Source organism: Sus scrofa, chromosome 1 (assembly GCF_000003025.6).
Source record: "Sus scrofa isolate TJ Tabasco breed Duroc chromosome 1, Sscrofa11.1, whole genome shotgun sequence".
NCBI lineage: Eukaryota > Metazoa > Chordata > Mammalia > Artiodactyla > Suidae > Sus > Sus scrofa.
In genome coordinates, this window is record NC_010443.5 from 135,673,567 (window position 1) to 135,695,873 (window position 22,307).

Consider the following 22,307-nt stretch of genomic DNA (forward strand, 5'->3'; position numbering starts at 1 on the left):
TTCTTGATTCTCAAGTACATAGGAGATTTATTGATTAGAAAACCCCATAATTACTGGGAATGAAAAGATCAAGTAGCAGGTCTGTAATACAATTTTTCCAGTAAGTGGGATAAGTCCCCTAGAAAAAAAGAAGGAAGAGCCCATATAATCCTCCTTATAAACATTAATTATAGACTTCATGGCAAAAATAAATAAAACAAAATCACTAATGATATTTCCTAGTGGGGAAGAATCCTTATCTTTGAACTGCTTTTAGCAGGCTGTATCTGGCTGCTCCGATTGATTTTAGTAAACAGGCCTGGAATCTTTGGGTTTTGGGAGCATGGCTCCCTGGAACATATCATATAAGTTATGTTACTATCTGAATATGAAATCGAGACATTTTATGACTGAGGTAGCTATTTTCTCTGTTAATGGTATAAACTACATGCATTGATTATGTGTAGTTTGTATCACTTACATGTTAACCTGGTTCAGAGCAGGTGACCAGAAAAGCTATACTGGAGAGCTACACTGATGTCCTGGCCCTCTCCCTGCTTTACACTTAACCGTTTGATTGCTTGTATCCTTGATATTATCAGTAACATTTGATACTAGCTAAGGTTTCTGGTTTGTATGAGTCTGATTTGACAATACAGTCTTTTGTTATTGCAAATTGGCCTAGTCAGTGGGATTTTGTTTTTTAGCCCCACTTTTTGGCAAGAAAAAAAGAGGACAGAAAATGACAGTGAGAATTTAACTATTGTTAGCAGCCCTGGTAAAAGCAGGAACCTTTAAAAACAACAGAAAAAGAAATGGTAATTGGAGAAAAAGCTTGAGACTCTATTTACCCATCACTGGAAAACCTTCTGCTTCTTGAAAGATATATTTGCTTGCAGATTAACCATATTGATCAGTAGAAATGCCATACAGGTAGTTGGAGACCAAAGTCAGGTGACTACTCAATGCTAAGAGTATTCTATTTAAGAGTTAGGGTTCCTTTTAGAAAATATCAGCAGAAGCCTGGGGAATAGTTATTGGCATGGGTTATTAGACTTAACAATCAGGAGCCCACATCAATATCCTAGACATTGTTGAATGTAAAGGATTATTTAGGCTGAGCAAATGTATGATATGACAGTCCATTCTGTATGCTTCTGAGTGGTATGACAACTAACCTGCTATAGTGCATTATGATTGGGATTTGGCGTCTTCTTCTGAGAGAAGTAAGTGCTTCACCCCATCCCCTGAACAAGAGGAATACTCCTTCCAAAGCAATAATAGAAATGGTACAAGTTACAGTAAACCCTAGACTGGCATTATTATGACCAGAGGGAGACATAATTTGATGCCACTTGCACAAATGATGTCATGGAAGTAGGTCATGAAAACCTTCCTCTTGGGAAGCCAAGAGACTGTCCAGAGGGGTAGTAAAGATCTGCCGGCTTAGTTACCATGCATAGGGCTGCATAGTGAAAAAACTTCCAAGCCATCCAAAAGAAAGGAGGCAAAAGGGGGAGAAATGAAAAGATAGGAGAACAGATAACTGGCTTAACCAGGTGGAATGATTTTGGGTGACTTCTGGAAAAAAACAAAACAAAACAAAACAAAACAGGATGACAAAATCGGAAATGGTAGAATTTCCACTAAGGATTTAATAAAGCATTATTAAAGTTTTAGAAGATAGGAGACACATTCTGGCATCACCTTTTAAATTGCTTTAGCAAATTCATTCTGTCTATTTTAGCCTGGTAGAATTCAGCCCAATTATAAGGATCATTATTTACAATTGAAAATAAACAGGAGGCTGAATTTATTCTCTCAGTTAAAGCCATAGAATCTGAAAAATACTGAAAAGTCAGATCTGTTTGCCCAATCCCCAGGAGGAGTCTTAGGCCACATATACTGATGAGATGGAATGCAAGACTTCTTAGGATTGTTAGATATGGTCTCAGTATCCTATGCAATCCCTATGAAAGACAGGAATTATACACTGAAGGGTGAAATGTGTGATATATAGGAATGCTATAGTGGAGAAAACCAAAGTAGCACTAAGGTTAAGAACTGGAAAAAAAATAAATAAATAACTCTTGAGCTTCTTCTGTGCTCCTTTCACCTTTACTTGAATGTGTAATGGATATGAATATTATGTGTGAGTAGTGTATGTTGCCCTTACCCTTTTTACAGGGCACATCTCTACTAAGTCTGGCCCTTCATTTATTTTGAACTGGCCATTCTAAATGGAAACCTTTGCAATTGCCAAAGACCTTCTTAGTAATAAACATTAAGCAATAAAGATTCCAGGAGGTCAATAGAAGATCACTGCTCATTTTTACTAGTCTACTCTGGCTAGTTCCTGGTGGTTAATGATATACTATCAAGAATTATGCAAGGTAGTTCTTTCAATTGCTATAGAAATACCTTAAGACTATAAACAGGAAATGCAAAAGGACCAGGGGGACCAGTATACCATTATAGCCATGACCAACACCTACTTTACCATTCCAGTTTCAAAGTCCAGCCATGTACAGCGAGTTCTATTCTCATGGACTGAAACTCAGTATACATTTATTGTAGTATTTGAATTCACCATTGTAATCCAGTGAGGTAAGACTTGGACTTAAAAAACATAAATGCTGACCAAGTTAGTGCATGAAAATGGCCTCTTTAGAAGAAGAAACTCAAGAGAAGTTAAGAACTGTAATATCTATATGAAAAATATAGATAATATATAGGCTGGATGACAAATCTAGCTAAAATTAAAAATTCTCAGTCTTTGAAGTATCTGAGAATTAAAGGGCTGAAGCAACCATAGAACATTCCTCAAGATGTGAGAATTAAGTTAATACATCCCACGGACTTCACTAATAAGCAAGAATCTCAGAGGCCAGCAGGATTTTTTGGATTTAGGCTAAAACATATTCCTCATTTAGGAATCCTATTCACCCTTATTCATAGAACAACCATAAAGAAATCTGGAGATCTGAGCAAAAACAAGTAATTATAATCCCTTAAAGAAGGAAATTAGATAAAGGGAGTGCTACAGTTGTCTTAGCTAACTGCCTAGAGGTAATTTCTACACTACAGCACAGGGGGAAAGAACCCAGGCAGTTTCACTGAATTGAGGAGGCAGAGATCAGAATTCAGAGAGGCCAAAGGTTGAGATTTTCTGGGACAGAATACTAGAAAGAAGTGGTCTCTTCTTTCATGGAGAGAAACCTCTATATACTTATATAAGGGTTCCTTCGGGTCTTTGGCTTAGTATGGATCTGCATATGTGTGAAAGGGAACTGCCTCCATTTGAATAATCAAAAAGCAGGGAAGGCTGGACAATTTCCATAGTTTATATAAGACTAGAAACATCCATGTTGTCATCAGTAGAAAAATCTTATCGTACATGAAATATCAGGTCAGGCCTCCAGACTGGTATCACCTTGGTAGTCATGAGCCTTTGACTAAAGGCTGCTATGAACCTGATGTATCAAAATTTAAAAGCAAGCCTCAAAAGGATCAAACTGATTTTAAATAACTCAGCTCATTCCAGGAAAAAAAAAAATCCAAAACTATTTAAAGGAAAAGAATAAAATATAGTATATAATAATATAAAATTCATAATGCCCTGTATCTAAGTTACCAGAGATACAAAGAAGCAAGAACTTTTAATACTGGGAAAATCAGTGCTGATAGACTCAGATGTGGAATTAACGTGCAAGGAAGTTAAAACAGCTCTTATAATATGATCATTATGCTCAAAAAAACTAGAGGAAAACATGATTATGATAAGGAAAGAAATAAAAATATAAAAAACTCAAATATAATTTCAGAAACACCTTATCCAAATGAATAATGCATAGCAGTTAGACATTGCAGAAAAAAATGAGTGAATTTGTAGACAAATAGAACTGTCAAAATGAAGCACAGAGGGGAAATAAAAGGACTAAATTAATTAACAGTATCAGTGAGCCATGAGACTATAACAAGCAGACTAAACTAGGTTTAAAGTCCTCGGAATGGGGATCGGGAGAATATTTGAAGAAGTAATAGGCAAAAGATTTTCCAATTTAATGAAAACTGTAAATCCAAAGATCCAAAATTTCAGTGAATCCCAAGCAGAAGAAACATAAGGAAAATTACAAAGCACAGTGTAATTGAATTGCCAAAAAGAGTGGTAAAGGGAAAATATTAAAAGCAGCCAATGTGAAAAAATTAATTCTGTACAGAAAGCAAAGATAAAAACGTCAACAGATTTTGCTTCAGAGACTGTCCTGTAGTAGCACAAATATCACGAGGGGGAAAGAACAGTGAAATGAGAGTACAGTGTGTAAGATCCTTAAATTATGCAAGATGGTAGAATGCTGTTTAACAGTAGACTGATAACTTACAGATGAAAATTGTAAACCATAAAGAACTACTAAAAAATAAAACAAGTATATAGGTAATAGGCCAATGGTGGAGAGTAAATTGAATATTGTAAAATAATCCAAAGAAAGGCAAGAAAGGGAAAAAAAAACAAACATAGAACAGATGAAACAGAAAATAAAAAGTAAGATGGTAGATTTAAACCCAGTCATTTCAGTAATTACATTAAATGTAAATTATCTAAACACCTTCAATTAAAAGGGAGAGGTTTACAGGTTCAATTAAAAAACAAAACCAAAAGCCCAACCATAAGCTGTCTATAAATAACCTTAATTTTAAAGACATTGATAGGGAGTTCCTGTTGTAAACATCAGAAACGAATCCAACTAAGAGCCATGAGGTTGCGAGTTCGATCCCTGGCCTTGCTCAGTGGGTTAAGAATTTGGCATTGCCATGAGCTATGGTGTAGGTCTCAGAGGCAACTCGGATCCTGCATTGTTGTGGCTGCGATGTAGGCCAGCAGCTGTAGCTCTGATTCGACCCCTAGCCTGGGAGCCTCCATATGCAGTGGGATGCAGCCTAAAAAGCAAATACATACATACATACATACGTACATACATTGATAGGTTAAGAGTAAAAGCATGGAAAAAGATATTTCATGGTAACACTAATTCAAAGAAAGCTGAGATGGTTATATTAATATCAGACAAAATAGTCTTTAGAACAAGAAATACCATTAAGGATAAAGAGGGGGCATTTCATGAGGGTAAAGTGGTCAATTTATCGAGCAGTCTAAAGATCTAAGACTATGAACAATGCCTTAAGATACACAACATGAAACTATATAGGGGGAAATGGACAAATCCACAAATATACATGGAGCTTGAAACATTTTTTTTCCAGTAATATCTAAACCAAGTAGAAAATGACTGTGGCTATAGAATAGTTGAACAACACTATCAATCAATGTAACCTCCTTTCCCCTTAACATTTCCCCATTAGTAGCAAAATGCACATTCAAGTGCACATGGACCATTCATCAAGATAAACCGTATTGTGAATCATAAAAGAAATATACTGAAATCAGACAAAGTATATTCTCTGAATATACAAAAATTAACAGGTACATCTGGAGAATCTCCCACATTTTGAAATTAACCGATATACTTCTAAGTAACTTACTAGTCAAAGAAGAAAGTATTTGTACTGAATGAAAATAAAACTGCAGCACATTACAGTTATGGGGTACAAGTAAAGCTCCTATTATATAATTCCATTTATATGACATTTTAAAAGTAGAAAAGTATACAGACACAGTAAATAACTAGTTGACAGATGGTGAGAGTGGGAGAAAAACTGACTGCAAAGCAGGAAAAGGGGTAGCCTACAAGTCTCTCATGAACTTTTTAGAGTGGTGGAAATGTTCTATATCATTTTTTCCCATTTTTTTCCATAGGTGGTATTATCACTTTTAATATTCTATAAAAAGGGAAAGGCTAATTTCTACTTAAGAGTCCTTGTGTGGACAAGAAGAGATTGTGTATCATGGGATAAGCTGCTTTCTGATGGACCCCTTCCCTCAGGGGTGGGGGGTAGAGCCAGAAGTGTGTTGAAGCTAGGATTTCACCTGTCCACTGCCAACTCTGGACCTATTTCGAGGGAAGGTGGGGCAACAGAGACAACAATGCCCATGAGCACTTCAGGGTTAATACTGTTTAAGGAGCAAACTGAAAGGGTCAGCCTTTCTGGGAGGACTGGGGATGGGGTGGCCCTGAGGAGGTTTTGTTGCAGGGCTGGATGCCCTCCCATTAGTTGTGCCTTGAAGACTCTCCCAAAGCCAAAAGGCCCTCCTTTTCTCCCTCGCTCTTTCTCCATGGCTCTCCAACACTTGGAGTGGTGATGGTTACATGCCAGTAAATGTGTATTGAAACTTAAAATTGGTAAATTTTATTATAAAACTAAGTTTTAAAATAAAAATAATCATGACAGTGAATAACATTTCCAAATACAAGGGACGGGCATATTAGCTGGCAAGTAGATTATATTGAACCTTTACCAGAGACCCCAAGAGACTACAACTGAGTGTTGACTAGGTTGCCTCTTTTATGCTCAGCTTTATTTAACTTGTTAAGGAAGCAACACTGGGAAATACAGCTAGAGATGGGAGCAACCAGAATATTCTGACCATTGCATACATTTCACTGCTGTAAATACTCAGAAATGGACAAGAAATATCTCATGGACCTACTACATTTGTTAACACCCTAACAGCAGCAATGTCGTTGAAAATTGGAATGGAGAGTTGATGCACTAGTTAGTTTAAATGGTTGATAAGAAAAAAAAGATTTAATGGCTAACTTAATTCATTGAATTATTTTACAAATGCTAACAAAGGCTACAAAAGGAAGCAATGCCAAGACTCTACTGGCAAGTTTTCTAGGATTGGGAGGTAGGAATGAGGCAATGGGGGGCAATGCAAGTACAGAACTCTGCATTTTTAATATATTTTTCTTATTTCACAAAATTTTTCTTCTGTTTTGCCTGATCTGTTGGTCCCAGTTCTGAGTTTAAAGTTATGTGTACTGAAAGAAAGTGTTATCAATGCACAAACACAGTATTAGTCTCACTAAATTTGACAATGCATATTCTTACAGACTCTTGGAGGTCTGTCAGAGCTTCACCTATGTAGGTAAATTAAAGCCTTGGAGTTCCCATCGTGGCTCAGCGGTTAACAAACCCGACTGGCATCCATGAGGATGCGAGTTCAATCACTGGCCCTGCTCAGTGGGTTAAGGATCTGGCGTTGCCATAAGCTATGGTGTAGGTTGCAGACGCAGCTCAGATCCCACATTGCTGTACCTGTGGTGTAGGCCAGCAGCTGCAGCTCCATTTGGACCCCTAGCATAGGAACCTCCATATGCTGTGGGTGTGGCCCTAAAAAGACAAAATATATATGTGTGTGTGTGTGTGTGTGTGTGCATGCGGCATATCTAGCCTATCTGTAAACACGGGGCTGTGATTCTTTATCTGTCAAATCTTGTAATAGCCTGGGAGTGAGTCGGAGAAGTGTTAACAAGGCTGCTATTTTTACTGCCCCTGTGGGTTTATAATACATCTACTGAGCCAGAAAGGCCAGTCATAGGGGAATGGGGATAGGTCAAAACAGGTAATAAATGGAAATGGAGGGAATCAGAGGAGATGGAAAAGTACTCCCATTCTATAGGAGGGGCACAATCATGTGACCTCCATGCCAGAGTCTCTGAGCTGGAGGATAACACTCTTAGGCATCCCTCTCAGATCTGATGCTGACTATTTAACTGATGATGGTAATTATTGAGTTAAACATGTGTTTTAAAGTAAAAAATTCCAAATAAAGGGTAATGTTTTAGAAAACAAAACAAAACAAAACAAAACCTAATGTTGAGAGAAAACTCTGGATGTCTTTTCTGCAGAGCAGGGAAGTTGCTGATATATGAGCTCTTCCTGAAGAGTTTAGCTGGATAATTTGAAGCAACAAAATGACAGAGTTCCAACTGATGATTCAGTGTAGGGGTGGTTTACTGCAGTTACCACTCAGTTATTGGTTTATTATTTATTAATAAATTGACCATTGGTAATGAATTATGTAGGTGTAGGATTCAGAAAAGTAGAGCTTTTGCGCTCTTTCTGAGCATAAAGCAAAACAATATATTGCTAAGACATTTACCTAGGTGTAATGGAAAGCAAATTTTTACTGCCTTCCATAGCTTGATCTAATCCTTCAAATACCAAATATATGAATGTAATAGACTTCATTTAAGGAAACTGGAACATCACACCTTGAGGGAGATGGATTTGGTAGAGATATAATGAGTTGATGTTACTGATAACTCCTCTCTGGAGGTATGCAGAGTACATTTATGAAAAACCTATGACACCCAGGCAGAACCAAATATTTGGTATAATATACCACTTGGTAATCTCATGGGACTTATATTAATGTTTTGTGTGCTGTGCAAACCATTTTCCTAAATTGTGCAAATGTCACTTATGTACCATGGTAATAGCACATGTTGTGGCTTCATTACTATTGTCTATGCTGTGCCAGATGTTCTATAAGGATTTTTGGTCCTGGTACATCAGGCCAAAATAACATAATGTTCCTGAAAGCTCATCATGATGAAAAGGACTTGCTAGTCCAAATATAAACACTAGAGGGAGCACTTTTCCAGGAGACTGGCTGCATCTAGAACTAGCCCTGGAGGGAAAACAAAGCTTTAAATGACTGGACTAATAGAATATTTACTTTCATGGAACATTGTATCAGTCAACAGTGTATGAAGAGGGCCTGAATACTTACCCAGGAAAGACTACTGAATATTCTAATCAATATGAAAGTTGCTATTTTTAAATATCAATGACCAGGGGTATCTGAAGCCAAGCGAAGGATGCCAATTTATGGGAAGGCTGTCTTTAGCCTAGATTATGGTAGGCTGTTACTAGACAGTATGCCCTCTGTAATTGTTTTCTATTGGCCCAGGTACCGCAAATATAAAGGGGATTCATCTTTCCCATGGTACATGGTTGAGATTGGACAGGTAAAGGAACAATACCACGCTGACCTGAAGAGAGCATGTTGTACAATGACATGTAGAAGCCAGTGACAGTTAAATCCTATACTGTGGTATCTGGGATATAGTTAAATTCTCAAACCAAACGAAATCCACAGCCTATTTGAACAGTAATCTCTGATCACTACCCTGTGAATGTGCATGAGAAAAGTTGTTTTTGTTGGGCAAGAAATGGAGAATGGTGCTATAATTCTTAATTGACCTTTTCTGCTAGCCTGTGCTAGAGCATAACCAGTGTGACAGCGAAGGACATGGAAAGCTGTTCTGTTGGTCCTGGACCTCTGCTTGATTTACTGGGCTGTTTATTTCTATTTCTTAAATTATCACTAAAGATTGAGACTGAATAAGGTCTCAGATTTGTTTGACTTGACAATCTAGTCTTTTGGTTTATCTCAATTTCTCATTTATTTTGTCCCATATTATATATGTAGGGTTGTAGAGAAACTGTGTATTTGTGTTTCTGTACAATTAGGGCTTTCTGAGCAAATTTTACAGAAACTTAGAACCTAGGCTAAAAGACAAGCATTAGAATTTAATATATGATGGAATAGACAGAGAGGACTCCAGAGGAATTTACTTCTCTGGAGGTCTGTGTTTACACTTCAGGGGTGGGGATGAGACCAGACCCCTGGAGATATCTCTGAGTTGTAAAGCTGTGGACATTAGTTTTATTTCTCCCCAGAGAGACATTTTTTATGTTCCAAAATGTGAAGACCCAAGTCTTTCCCTTTACCTTTCCAAAGAAGCTCTCAGATGGGGAGAGGAAAAGCCTGTCTCTTTTTTCCCAATATTCAGATTTATTTGGGGAGAGTACTCCTTACCTACAATAGATGCAGTTACTTGAAAGATTACATCTATTTCTTATCACCTTGCTCCTGGGATAAGAACCTGTGCAAAGAGCCAAAATGGTACTATCTATGTACTGTATGTAAGTGGTAAAAATAACCTGTCCTGCTCTGGGAAGCACATGTTGGCATTCAGCATATTAATAAGTATAGATATTAAAATTTTAACAATGTATGAAAGTCTTGGAATAACAGTGCTAATACCACCACCATCAATGTGATTATTGAGAACGGTTTAAAATAATTTTTATATGTGCTTTCCTGAATTTCACTTCCCATTTTTTAAGATTTCTTTATCTGTTTTGTCTGAGCATGTAACTATTAAATAGTGTAACTACTTTTTAACACTTTTATGGAGATATAATTAACACACCATGCAATTTACCCATTTAAAGTGTGCAATTCAATGTTTTTTCAGTATATTCACAGAGGTGTGCAACCATCATCATAATCAAATTTTAGAACATTTTTGTCCCCCCACCAAGGGAAATCCATAGCAATAGCAGTCATTTTCTGTTTCCCCCCAGCATCTTCCCACCCCAAGTCCTAAGCCCCACGAAGTTTGAGCCCATATTATTATTGTTATTATTACTAATTATTATTAGTTATACATACACACAAATATGTTGTTTCAATCTCAAAAACAAATTTTACCTTTGCATATAATAATCTGATTTATGAAAACTTTTTTGATACAATTATATACTGACTTTGTTTTAGTTTTTGACGCCAACTATTTTTGTTAAAACTTCCGTATTCTTGACCACTTAATTTTTTTCCTTCTTAATTCATTCAGGTAGAATAATGTTTTCAGTACCTGTTTCAGGAATTGTATGTGTTTTTAAAATTTTTTCTTTTTCTTCAGCTCAGATTGTCTTTCTTTTGCCTTAACATATGAAAGCCAACACAAGTTTATAGATAATTTGAATTTTCTCCTTTTGTAAGTAACTTACTTATTTCTTTGGTTTTCTTGTATATTTCATTTTCTGTTTCATTTCCTTGTTATGCGAAAGAGAAACTTAGGTATTGTGTAACTGTGCTGCAGAATAAATCCCATACACCTCTCTTTCTTATCTCCACCTCTAAAAATCCCTGGAAGTTTTCCATGCAACAGATGGAATATAAGCAAGACAATTAGAGCCTGTGGTTTTCAGTGGAGCTAGGAGATACATTTTTCTTTTTTTGACAGGTTCAGAAAAGTCAGTGTCTAAACTGTGGTTAAATCTTGGGGCTTTTTGGCTTCCTATGCTGTACTTGTTAAACTCACATTTTCATTTGCTTTGTTAAAGATATTTCAGATCAGATATAGTTTTATGTTTGGGGATATTGGAACAGTATCACAATTTCAGAATAACCATGCTTTTAAGTGACTCAAATGTTTAATTTGAAGGATAAAAGATGAATTCATAATTGATATTGATGATAACTAACACTAATTTTTCTCAGAGAAAATGTTTTTATTAAGCCGTTAAAAACATAATTATAGTGGTTATTTCACAAAGCCCATCTTTATCAGGTCTTAAAGAGCCAATACTACAAATAGTTTTAGATAGTGATTAGATTGAAAATCACTGATTTTATTTCATTTATTTTTTGGCTACCAGATAAAGAAAGCTCTTATAAGAATAAATTTCTCATCTGCCTTAGGCAGGAGTAATTAGATGTATGCAAATATAATGGAGCCTGTGTGCTCTGGGGCCATTCAGCTGTGCTTCAGTAATTCCATTTTTTTAAAGTATGAAGGTTGTTTAGCATAGCAACTAGCAAAAAAGTTAAAGCACAGGTTGTATATTTATCTTTGAGGTAAATAACTACATGCACTTTATAAACCAAGCAGCAATGAATGTATTACTACTTTGTAGACTCCTGTCGGGAAAAGTGAATGTAGCTGATGATATGCAGCTCTTCTATCCATGTCCCTAATTCAGGAGCATTAGCATAAAGTCAGACTACTTCCGTCTTTTATTCTCCTTCATTCTGTTTACTTTCACTGAAGAAGTTCAAGGTTCACTGAAACAACATATATTTGAACAAGCAACTATTATATTTTGATAATTTCTTTTTCAATTCAATCTTTACAAGTTAAAAAGGTTTAACATTGTTCTAAGACCCAGATCCCCATTAACAAATTAACCTTTTCCTCTTTTTTTTCCTCCCAAAGACTAGTTTTAGCTCTTCTGTTAATAGTCTCCTGGAATCTCATTCCCCATTTAATTGCTATTCTAAATTTGCCACTCCTAACTCATAAAAACTATATACCCATATTCAGTTATGATAAAATAGCATTCACCAAATATTATTCACCTTAAGGATAGATTTTTTTTCATTATAGAAAGCCTTTCAATATTGAATTATGTTCATATTTAATACATAATTTAACTTAAAGTTTTTCAAAGGTATCTTTGTTATCAGGACACCAGAGTGTGTTTTTTTAAGAATATGTATCAGTCACTAAAGATAAAACAAATGACTTAATAATAAATTCATATTTAGTTAAACAAATAAAGCTAGTATGAAATTGATAGTAGGTCAGTGTCAATATGTAGGAAGACCCATATTGATGTATCACATCATTCTTTCTTTATCCTGCCCTTTCATTCTTTTAAACAATTATTTGAATGAGCATTTGAATGGCATGCCAATTAAATTTGTAGATGACACAGGGATTCTTGAGATCACCAATACTTTGAATGATAGAATATTCATATTAATTGGCTGGAAGTAGAGACTAAATCTGACCACGTAAAATGTAATAGAGGTAAATAATAAAGAGTTCTGAATGTTAATCCCTCAAATCAATTTCGAAACATGGAATAGGTGAGATACCACTTAACACTAGGTCTTGAGAGGAAAATCTTATATATGGCAGTGGTACATTGTAAGTGCTAAAGCAGCTAAGGAGATCTGAGGGGTTGCATTAACACAGTTAATGTGAAATATTGTGTTTTGTTATAATACCTTCATTTAAGAAGGTTTTAGCTATAGTAATCTAAGAAAAAAGGCAGGATAAATAATTGATCTTATGCCTAGGCAAAAGATATTCCTAGGAAAAAACTCTGAAAATAAAGATGATAATGGATTAGCAGCAGATATCTCCAGAAAGTGTTAATGTGAAAAATTTAAATTCTCTTTTTGTGTTTTCTGTATTTCTTTTAAGGAACAGAAATTGCTTTTCTTTTTTCTTTTTTTTAAACAAGGGAAAGATTGCTTAAAATAGGACACAGAAACATCCATAAGTCAGTGAGTAGAGAGTGACCAGAGAACATTGAAAGGGCAAGAAATGGTGTCGTAGGAGGACTATTTAAAGGAGCTATATATATTTAGCCTGAAGTGAAGGCAGCAGGTTACTGGGCCAAGGAGAATGGGGATTTTTATAGCAATCCACAGTATTTGAAAAGCTACTGGTACTCTCTGTGGCTTCAGAAAAGAATTCTAAGAGGAAGTAGAAGATATATATAGCAAATGAGCCTTGGTTTGGTATCAGAACTTTCTAACATTTGGAGCTCTCAATTAGTGGCATTGGAGGTTGCCACAGGCCCTTGTGTGGCTTTTTCCAAGCTTCTGCTGCATGCCCTTCCTCTTTCCTATATAATACTACTACTCCTTCATGCTGCAACAGAAGTTGTCTGAAGTTGTAGAATTGGGCTAGTTAAGGTTGCTTCTGGGGGAAAATTCCATCCTTCCCTCGTGGCTTCTGGCACCACTGTGCAAGGGTGAAGGTTTGCCACCACTGGTTAACTTCAGAACAATATGCCACTGGCTCGAAAGGCAGTTCTATAGAGAGAACTTTGGAAATGGATTAAGGGCAAATATATACTGCTGGACTAAGCATATGTAATATGCAAAGGTGACCACTTTGAAGGTGACAGCCTTCATTTGAATATATAAAAATCAGTCTAATTTATTGCTTCCTAGTTTTCATTAAAATCTGATGCTTGCACAGGGCACAGTGATGAGAAATTTAAACACATTTATGCCTTTCAGATTCCATTTTCTAGGTAAAAAATGTGGTTGTTTTGCCATTGCCTATTGCCCTCTTAGTTGTTTTTTCTTGATTTGGAAGCACACTTTCCTTTCCTACTATTACTCTTCATCTTGTCTATTATGAAATTTTTTTTTTTTAATTGAAGGTGATCTGTATGTGTCTGGAAGAGGTAACACTCTGTTAGGGGAAAAAAGAGAAATTGTCCCTGAAACTTTGTTTTCATTACTTAGCAAGTTTTACAGTTAATGACAGAAGTTTCTCATGTGGCTTCTCCTCCCAAAGACTGTGCTTATTTATTTTCCCCAGTAGTTTCATGTGACCTTGTTAAAAGCGTCATGTAATTCCCAAATAAATTACATTTACTGGTTTACTTCTATCTAGTATTTTATTGACATTTCCAGATAAGTTTAATAGGATGGAGAGAAACAGTGTTCTCTTTATAGACTCAGTGGGTGATTTGACCTTGGCAGGTTAACCTTATCCTGATGTTGAAGGAAGCTATTCTTAATTAGACTCTATCACTTTCTCCATTATCACCAAGAGAGCCACTGGTCTGTAATTCTATAAATCTTAATTTGATTGTTTTTCTTTCTTACAGAAAAGCTACCATATTAGAAAGATTGCAATATTTGGAAACAGTCACTGGTTTTCTGAATACATTGCATATCCTCATCTGTAGCTCAGCCATTTCACACTTTATTTCCTTCAGAAACTCTCAGTTGAACACCATCTGGTCATGGTGATTTATTACAGTGGATTTTCTCAAGTTGCTATATTATTTCCTCCTAGGAGATTGCTCTCTGCTACTGCCCCACTGATTTTCTCAGAAAGTGCCCTTGGAATAGTCCTTTCCCCAGTATCTTGTACAGCAAAGGTCAATGCCAAATAAAACTGATTAAACTTCTCTGCTGTTTCTTATCCTCTTACTTGTCCTCATTGCAAGTCATTGATGGAAAGAAATTCAGCAGTTAGTCCAACCACTCATGTTGCCTGTCTAGTCCTCATCTTACTTTTTATCCTTTAATTTTCAAATTATTTTTTCCCTGACAAATATATTTGAAATTTAATTCAGAAATAAAGGCAAGTGTTAAAAAATATTCTAGATACTTTTAATCTATTCATAAATGATTCAATGGAATTATTTCCAGGTTTTTTCCTTTCAAACTATCCACAGCTTTCTCTTTTGACCTTTCAAATAATGGTTATACTGTATATATCTCACATTGCTGCTGTCTTTCTGACTTTCAAGCATCCTGGATAGTTTTTAAACTCCCTCACTTACCTCTTAGACAGTTGCTAAGCATTTTTTTTCCCCAACTTTCTAATTTTATTCTTAAAACATAAAGTATACCATAAATAATATGGAAGAAGAACAGGAAATGAGCAAACATCCAAAGACAAATCACAAGAGGGAGAGGAGAGTAAATTTCAGGAGGGGGAGCAGGTGGATGGGGTTTTTGGGGAGCTGATGGGGAGGGCGCTTGCAGGGGCAGAGGTGACCTTGGGGAAGATGGCTTTGGAAATTGGCCTGGAGCTCTTTTGAGAGCCAGTGCAGGACCTAGTGTAGGGGGTGCTGGAGCAGTCAGTGCAGGCTCTCCCTGCAGGGCTGCTGAATTCTCCTCTGGCCCTCGGTCTCCTGCAGGAGCCTGTCAGTGTCTGGGGCTGCTGCCAGAGCAGCTGCAGGTTCTCCCTGCCTGGGTGGTGAGTCCTCATGTGGACCTGGGCCTCCAGATACTAAACATTTATTTCTTTACATTTTTAACATATACTTTTAGTAGTTTCACCCCTAATGGGTTAACATTAAGAGATGCTCATACTAATTAGAAAACAAGCTTTAATTGTTCAGGCCTCCCTATTGCTGAGTTCCACTCCTATACATACTCACCTGTGGTAATTCCTATATGTTACATTAATCTGTTTCCTCTTTTATATCTGCCCAAATAAGCCAAGATAAGGCATGTTAATTATTCCTCCTTCACATTGTGCTTTTCTGTCATTCATTTGGATAATAATGGACATAATTAACATCATTCATTGCAATAGCCTTCCTAGAAGAAAATGTGAACAGTAAAGGTTAAAAGCAATTTGCATTATTCTTTCATATTCTGTGGTTAACAGAACACTTTTTTACACCTGAACTTTGTTCAAATAATTATTTTGTTTAAAAAAGGTTACTTAATGTGCATTCAGGTACAGTTAATTGCTGTTAGGAATATATTTTTACTTTTATACAAAGCACTTTAGACCAGAATTTTTAAATGCAGATATTGAAATATCAAAAGTTAAAACTTTTAAATCTCCCAAGTGTGTTATAAATACCTACCATTTTAAATTGAGGGGAAAAAAGATAAAGGCTCCAATGTCAAATTTTCAGTATATGCAGAGTAATCTTTCCATAAGTTTCAAATAATACAAATACTGCAAGTCCCACAGCCACGCATCTCTGAGTAGAGTGCCTTTTGCTCAGCCTGAAAAAGGAAGTCACAGATTATAACAGCAGAGGAAATAAATGCTGATTTCATCACTAGCACTTTTCCTTTGCTAGGTAGGACAGGCTGCTCTAAAAATAACTTATGCATATAACTGTTTGTTGCTACTATGGATATATGTTTTGAATTTTTGAATACATTAAGATTCTATCCATCCCAAGCTACTTTGTGTATACACATATATATACATATATGTATATGTATGTACATGTATATGTGTGTATATATATGTATATACACATATACATACATATAGCCTTCTAAGAAATATGTACCATACTATAATTCTAAAACCTATTTGTCTACCTCTACCAATCTCTACCAATTCTCCTTATTCTTCAAAATACACAAAATGTAATATTCACAAATAAATAAGATCTTACTTTAACATGTGCCATTATCCCTCTGTAGTACCCTTTAGGTCTGTGTCAGGCGGCTTACACTAAAATATCATAATATGTAACAATTAACTGAAAACTCCTCTGGAAAGATAAGTCCTTGAGTCTTTTTCTGTTTGTCCATTTAATGGTAAGACTATTTCATAACTTGACCACCCAAGCAAATATTTGTGTGTAAAGAATACCAACATCATTCTGTATTTGCCATTGTTGGAAAGTAAGACTTTCCTACCTTAGCTTAGGGACCAACATTTATATATTAAAACTGCTCAGAGCAAGAATATGTTATAAAGTTTGTGGGGCTTATCTCTGACAAAATTTCTTTCAGATAGATAACTACTGTATAGGTTGATGTCTCAAACATATGTAGGCAAATGTGTAGAAATCTTTATAGGTCAAAGTTAGTATAATTTTACATAGGAACCAGGTGAGGTGTTGCATCTCATGATGCAGGATCTAAGGTGTGGACAATAATCAGAGTTCTCTGGGGTCCCTTGTACTTCTTTTTCTAGCAAGTTATTCTCACACTAGAAAAGTCTCTGGACAGACTTTCTTCTGAATTTGATTCTAATTTCACTCACACAGGCAAAATTAAAGTTTTGGTTAGTTTTCAATCTTGATATTTTCTTCTTACTTTAGTCAGTGATCTTTTCATTCAGTGGAGTTTGGAATGGAGAGGGGGCATGTATTAATCAGGGTTTCTCAGAGAAACAGAACTGCCATGATAGAAAAGAAGGTGTGTTAAGAAGAACTGAGGTACCTGTTATGGAGGCTAAGTCCCACAGTCTGTTGTCTGTAAATTGGAAACCCAGGAAACCCAGTAGTATAATTCAGTCCCAGTTCAAAGGCCTCCGAACCAGGGAGTCAATGATGTCTATCCCAGTCTGAAAGCAGGAGAAGATTGAGATGAGATTCCCAGTTCAAGCAGTGAGGCAGGAATAAAGGAGTGTGTTCCTCTTTGCTCTGCACCTTTACTCAGGCCCTAACAGATTGATCGATACCTACCCACATTGGAGGGAACAGTTTAATGAAACCACTGGTTCAACTGCCAGTCTCATCCACAAACATTCTCACAGACACACCCAGAAACTGTTTCATCTGGGCACCTTATGGCTCACTCAGGTTGACACATAAAATTAACCATCACAGGAATAAAAGGGAAGAATTGGATGCCCGTGCTCATGTAACCATCTTGCCCAGAAGTATAAGGATTTTTAAATGAAGGTGATCAGATTTTCATTTTGGAAAGCTCTCTGATTATGGAGTCCATTAATGTTTGATATTCTTCAATCTGATTATAGTGTCCATTAATGTTGATATTCTTCAAAGCTCTTGCCTGTATTTTGTCTTCTTACTTTACAAATTCTTCTTGAGTGATTTCATCTCATGTCTTCTATTTCTATATTAGTATCTCCAGCCCAGACTTCCACATGAGGTTTTAACTCCATATACCTAATTGCCAGTTGAATATCTCTTCTTGGGTGATTCCCTGAAACTTCAAACACATGTCTGAAAGTGAATTTGCTTGTATTTTCCCTCCCCAACTTTCCTATGTTCTGTTCCATATCTGAAGTAAGTGGTGTTTGGTGCCACCATCTTTTCATTTGTTCACATCAGAAACCTGCAGATCATTCTTGCCTCCTCTTTTCCTGTGTTCGCCATACCCAGTTCATCAGCAAGAACTCAATATTCTACCTACTATACGTTGCTCTCAAATCTGTCCTCTTCCATACCTATTGCTTTTGTCTGTTACATCCTGTCTCACTAATTCTTGCAGCCGTCCCTTTATTTGCCTTATTGCGATCTTGTTTGCTGCCAGGGAATTAGAAAGAAAGCTAGAGTGTTCTTTCTAAAGGTTAAACTGTATCATGTCATTCCTCTGATTAGAATTTCTGTCTTCTCTGTGACCTTACATTCTAGTATAAACTCTTTTATATATGTGTAAAAGCTCAATATATATGTATATAGCTCAATGAATTTTTTACATTTATAGTTGTACAGTGATCATCACAACCCAATTTTATAGGATTGCCATCCCACAACCCCAGCGCATCCCCCACCCCCAACCTGTCTCATTTGGAAACCATGAGTTTTTCAAAGTCTGTGAGTCAGTATCTGTTCTGCAAAGAAGTTCATGCTGTCCTTTTTTCAGATTCCACATGTCAGTGATAGCATTTGATGTTGGTGTCTCATTATCTGACTGACTTCACTTAGCATGATAATTTCTAGGTCTATCCATGTTGCTAAGAATGCCGTTATTTCATTCCTTTTAATTCCTTTTACTGGCTGAATAATACCACATCTTCTTTATCCTCTCTTCTGTTGATGGACATTTAGGTTGTTTCCATGTCTTGGCTATTGCAAACAGTGCTGCAATGAACATTGGTATACATGTGTCTTTGTGAGTCATGGTTTTCTCTGGATAGATGCCCAGGAGTGGGATTGCTGGGTCAAATGGTAGCTCTGTTTTTAGTTCTCTGAAGAATCTCCATACTGCTTTCCACAGTGGTTGCACCAATTTACAATCTCACCAATAGTGTAATAGGGTTTCTTTCTCTCCACACTCTCTCCAGCACTTCTTGTTTTTAGACGTTTTGATGATGGCCATTCTGGCTGGGGTAAGGTGGTGCCTCATCATGGTTTTGATTTGCATTTCTCTAATGATAAGTGATGTTGATCATCTTTTCATGTGTTTTTTGGCCATCCATATGTCTTCTTTGGAGAATTGTCTGTTTAGATCTTCTGCCCATTTTTGGATGGGGTTGTTTGTTTTTTTGGTATTGAGCTGCAGAAGGTGTTTATAAATTTTGGAGATTAATCCCTTGTCAGTTGCTTCATTTGCAAAGATTTTCTCCCATTCTGTGCATTGTCTTTTCATTTTGTTTAGGGTTTCCTTTGCTGTGCAGAAACTTTAAGTTTAATTAGGTCCCATTTGTTTATTTTTGTTTTTACTGTCATTACTCTAAGAGGTGGATCTGAGAAGATGTTGCTGTCATTTATGTCAGAGAGTGTTTGACCTATGTTTTCCTCTAAAAGTTTTAAGGTATCTGGTCTTATATCTAGGTCTTTAATCCATTTTGAGTATAAACTCTTTAAAATGAAACAAGGTCCTCTGGGATTGGCTTTTGTCTACTTTTTTAACCTCAGCTTTCACTCTGAAAACAATCCCTACTCATTTCAGGCTTCTTTTAGTTTCCAGTACTCATCATGTTGAAAACTAATAGAAAAGATTAAGAGGTATTTCTAAAATAAATATTTCAAATACTCCTTAAAAAATTTATTTGTTTGAATTGCATACCTTTTTACTTTTTATTCATTTTTTATGTATTAAAATTATAGAATTGTTAAAGGTAGAAGAAAGAATTATTTGGACTATCATCAGCAAGTATTGATTATCATTAACTGCATAATTATACTTAATATGATTTATTGATCACTTATTTCATGGGTACCATGAATCTAAAAAGTGAATCCATAAAGTGTCTGGGTGTCCTTTATGTTACTCACACTGAAGAAGAATACCAGTTCATAGATTTTAGAAAGAAGTTACATGTTGAAATGAGTCCTAACATAGCCTCTAAGATAGTTTTTAGTGATCTAAATATAGAAATGGAAAATCTGGAAATTGAAATAAGATCCTTCCCCAAATAGGCAAATTTCAAGATACAAAAGCTAATTTTTACCTTAGATATCATATAATCCATCTTTCTTATTGTTCTTTTTGAAATGAATAATAGCTATTTTATTTATGAAATGTTCAGTTGTAAGATAATGATGTGCTCAGTTGGAATCCTGGGACAAAAAAAAAAATTATATTTGCCAACAAAACATTAGAGCTTTTTAAATGAAGTCCACTCGTGATGGCCAGTGAGCCTGGTAAAAATAAGAAGAGATTAGTAGAGTATGTGTGTGTGTTTAACTTTTGAAGATACACAGGATGCTCCATTCCTGTCTGTACTGAAATTTATCAAGAATTATAGGCAGACTAGAAATTGCTTCTCAGAGTGATTATACCTTTCTAATATCACCTACTGATTTTATAGTAAAAGTCTAGGCTACAAAAGTTGAGATGAGAACACAATTCATTTTACTTGACTTTGTTAAAAATAGCATTATCAAACATTTTGTGATGTTTCTCTCATATCATATATTGGGCTGTCGCGAAGAAATAAACCTCCACTTGCTTTCATGACAGTAGACAATAAATTGACTGATATAATTCAGTTGAGAAGTTGAAAAATGCATTGAAAATAATGGGGCATAACATTGTAGGGTTAACATTTATTCATAGATGATGCAATTAAATAAAACAGGCATTAACTTCAAGGTCAGTCAGTAAAGTAATAAAATTGAATATTTTAATTGAATTGTAATTGCTTCCCATTGATACATGCAAGTAAAGTAAAATAGATGTCAGCTCTGCAAATTATGGTTCTTCCTCCTAATTAATTTCTTAATTCTGCATGGAGTTATCCAGTGCCTAGGTCTTGTTGTGGGTTTATTCATTCACCCAGCTTCCATCAAGGAATGTCTAGAAGACATGATTAAATGGTTAGGTGTCAGGATTTATAGTAAATTTTTCCTGCACTTTGGAGAAAATTTTGTTAGTAACTGATCTATGTATTTGAGTTAAAATGTACTTTAAATATAACATCATCCTGGGTCCTATGGATTGTAATAATCTTCTTTAATAATATTGATGTTCTTGTTATTGATATTTATATCAACATTAATAAATGTAGCCATCTCAAGGATTAAAAAAGTTTTTATAAGAGAGCTTGATACATTGAGGCTCACAGTTCACAATTGACTGATTCAGGAGGTAAATTGAACAGACTGTTGGGGTTTTGGTGAAGTACAGTTTACATCCATTCATGACCCAGGTTTCAGTAGAGAGCAGATACCTAAATCAAATGAATCTAAAAAAGAAACATCTTTTTCAAAGACTAGAATAGATTGACGCTTTTAGATAAAGTTGAATTGCATTGAAGAAACCCATGAACCATTGTGGCTTTTTCATAGGCTTTTCACAGTCCCTCAAAGGATTTTAACATAATGCGGTTTTATATAAAATAAAATGGGAATGATGACATTACAAAGATTAGGAGAGAGATTTTCAAATTATTCTGAAATTGTATTGGGTCTAGATACTAGGATTTATTTAAAGAAAGAGAAGATTATGTCTTTGGACTGGCTGCATTTGCAGGTTAAATGGCTACTGCTTAAAAATTGAGAATAGAATGAATATATAAGATGGTTTTTAAAATTACTGCAGTATTGTTATATATTCATATACTCTAAAATGGTTCTATTCTATATAATAGAATCATTTGAGAGCAAATATATTGGTATATTAGCATATTTCTTTAGTGGTGCTTAGAAATACAAGTGGATTCTTGCTGATAAAACAAGTAAATTAAACTGAGGAGTTATTTATGTTATCTAAGCTTTGTGTTAAATTTTAACTCAAACGTTGACTTTGTTGTTTAAAATATTTCTCTTTGAACTGCTTACAGCATAAATCCAATGATAAATATAGTTTATTGTTGCAGATCTGACCCTGATCTACCACTATCAGTTATGAAGGATCCTGTGTCAGAAATCTCCATGCATATCATCTAGTTAGAAAATACCAAAACTTA

General features: G+C 35.6%; 1 protein-coding gene and 1 long non-coding RNA gene across 11 annotated transcripts in view; one reads left to right on the plus strand and one right to left on the minus strand.

Moving 5' to 3' along the window:
• DPH6 (diphthamine biosynthesis 6) overlaps positions 1 to 22,307 on the plus strand; it is a 445,353-nt gene that overhangs the window by 96,009 nt on the left and 327,037 nt on the right. The gene's annotated exons all lie outside the window — the stretch shown is intronic.
• LOC102165617 lies at positions 15,083 to 18,094 on the minus strand. The gene is made up of 2 exons (XR_002345584.1): positions 16,102 to 18,094; positions 15,083 to 15,826 (listed from the first exon to the last, which is right to left on the minus strand). It is a non-coding gene; the product is annotated as an uncharacterized LOC102165617 (long non-coding RNA).